This window comes from Limulus polyphemus, unplaced genomic scaffold (assembly GCF_000517525.1).
Source record: "Limulus polyphemus unplaced genomic scaffold, Limulus_polyphemus-2.1.2 Scaffold4624, whole genome shotgun sequence".
Lineage (NCBI taxonomy): Eukaryota > Metazoa > Arthropoda > Merostomata > Xiphosura > Limulidae > Limulus > Limulus polyphemus.
Window position 1 is genome coordinate 62,650 of NW_013670234.1, and position 3,092 is coordinate 65,741.

A 3,092-nucleotide genomic window follows, 5' to 3' on the forward strand; every position below is an offset into this window, starting at 1 on the left:
CTGCTGTAGTCTCTGGGTGTTACATGTGACTTCTTTTTATTGTCATTGGATGTTTGCGGGTGTCCCAGAAGTGTTTGTATTGCGAATTACCATCACCTGTTTGCTTTTTGTTGTTGTTGACCTCTTGATTTTCTTTGGCTCTAGCAACTGAATAGACTCAGACCTTAGTTTTAAAACCACTCCATTTGGACCGACCAATGCCAACTGGAGGGGGTGCTCAGTTAGAGTGAGGTTATAACTATTGATGGACACCTGGTATTCCTTCACTGCAGATCAATGTGTATTTCGGGTTCTGGTATCGAGGTTGGTCTTTCCATTCAATTCTTCACGCCCCCCAGTAGCACAGCGGTATGTCTGCGGAGTTACAACGCTAGAAACCGGGTTTCGATACCCGTGGTGGGCAGAGCACAGATAGCTCATTGTGTAGCTTTGTGCTTAACTTCAAACAAACAATCAATTCTTCACCTCCATTATCCTCTCACCCTCTGTTATTTTTTTTACTTCCACCTGAATAGTGGGGTGTGGATTTCGTTTCACAGCTATCAGTTACTGATCACAGGGGTGGTAGTGACAGTTGATTCCATTCTTCCCGGAATGTTGTGACTGAGACAAGGGGGGGGATTCGCGGACGATCGTCGTTTCTTTCTCATCTCAACCCATTCTTCGTTCCTCCCAGCTCACAATGGAGTCTTTTCTCATCATACGTTGGCATTCTTCACCAGGTTCATGGATGCCCAAGTTTGAGGTTGCTGGGGCATTTCTCCACATTCTCATAGTGAATTTATCTTGTTTTTAGCTATGTTTTGTATATAGGGATCAGGTTCTACAGTTCAGGGATTTAGTCTGTTGGCTAGAATAATCACCATATGTCTTCTGCTGGGTTGTACACGTTTTCACCATGTTTTACATCTAGCTCAGCCATCTCCCACCCAACTCCAGGCTATCCATTCAGTGGTCCCATTGCAACTTATAGATCGGGAACTTCAATCCACTGCACTTTCCGATCCCTTTCGTCAGGAGCAACATCTTAGTTTTGTGTAGTAGTGTTTTGGATCAACTCTATCATTAGTGTGGGTGTGTATATATATGTATATGTATTATGTGTGTTTTATTTATCTATATATATTTATATAATGTGTGTGTGTGTGTATAGATATATAAATGTATACTGCCCCTCTGTCCATAGTTTCTCTGTACAAATACTTCACTTCAGAGATGCAATGTTTATCTTTAAGGTCAGAAATTCCAGGGTATATGAATGGAGGACAAATCTTCATTCTGCATCAATAATTTAGAACTTCTTGCTGTCCAAGTAGCAATAGTCCAAGGACTAGATCTCATGCAGGGGAATATCCTCATGAGACATTTCATCAATTCCAGTGGTCTCTTATATTTGGTGCTTTCTCTATGGGGCTTATTCCAATCATATCAGCCTCTTAGCTTGACATTTCCCTGGAGTGATGGATTTCATAACAGATTGTCAGTCTCAGTTCTCACTTTCTCCTGACCAAGTGTATTCTCCATTGTGAGGTTTTCTGAGAGATTTGTTCTCAGTTTGGGCCTTCAGTGATTGCTTTTGACAGTCATCGATACTCAACTACAAGCTTTCGAGTCTCCACTACCTCTTCCTCAGGCTTGGATGGTATGTGCATTCAGTACTGGTTGGATGGGATTGTACATCTGTGACTTTCCCTTACTTCATCTGTTTCTCAGAGTTCTGGCTTAATTGCGATCCTCTATTTGCGAGATGTTGCTAGCCTAGATTGGCTGGCCTAGCTATTATTTCCTCTTCTACAGTTTCTTCATGCGAATCCACCTCTGCATCTTCCTCTCTGACTATCTTTATTGAGTCAGCCTAATCGAACATTCTACACCAAGAATATTCCTAGATCATTAGAGTTTAAGGTCTACAATTTTCTGGGGTGTGGCTCACAAGGAGTTTGTACCCACTTTACCAAACATGTTCACCATTTCTTGTTTTGACCTGTTTTTAACTTGGGTTTAGCTTCATCTCCTGTCAATTAGATCAGACAACTTTTTCATCTCCTTTTAGTTATCCTAAACATCTGAACGTTTTAGACTCCCCAGAGCTATCCAGTCTTCTTCCCAAATAGCCTTTTCCATTACTTAATCGAGATATTAAGGTGGTACTACATGCCTTGTCTCGACAACCATTCGAGCCTTTAGCCTCATGTACCATGCTGATGTCATCAGTTGGAGTTGTTAGCAATGTTTGTAGGACTCTTTTATCTCCCCCCTTAGGTCCTTCTATATCTTGATAGGTCCTTTCTTTCAAAGTCTCTGACCACCAGGGAAAGGGATATATCCCTCTCCACAATTCTTTTATCAACGATTTCTCACCTCTATAATTAATCATACGCTGATCATTTGTTTTGTCCTGTCAGGTCCGGAAATGTTATGTGACTGATTCTAAAAACTTTCCTTGTGATAGTTCTTGCCTCTTTGGGATTCTTCAGTTTCCCGAGATTTGTCCCCACTTCATTGGAGGTGGATTTGCAAATATCTATGTTGCATATTCTGGATTTTACAGGCGACGAATCTTCTTTGAGTTACATCTTGTCAGATTCAGCACATTCATGTCTTTCACTGCTCATTCCTTTTATTCCCTGGGAGACATTTTACAGGCCTGCTTGTGGACTTCCCCCAATAAATATTTCTCAATGTCTTTATGACCTGGCAGTTTTCTTCAGTTTTCACTCGTGTAATATATATATATATATGTATATATATAAACATTGTTTCATCCGTCCATTTACGGTTTTTCTTAATAACCAACTAAACTAATGATTATGCTATCATATTATAATTTTAGTAATAATCATCTTTGCAACACAATTTTCAGATTTCGCTGAAAATGGAATAAGTTATTCCGAAACGTTCGAACCTTGTAAATAAAATGTTTTATCAACCGTCTTCATTATTAAACTTCGGTTTCCCCATCAAGAATCCATTGCTAAAATAAATAGGAGGTTTTGTACTTATTGGTAATCCTGTTATCAAACAATTGTATATTAGCAGAATTATTAACATCATTTTTAATTTAAAAAAAAAAACGTAAAATATTAGGTCGT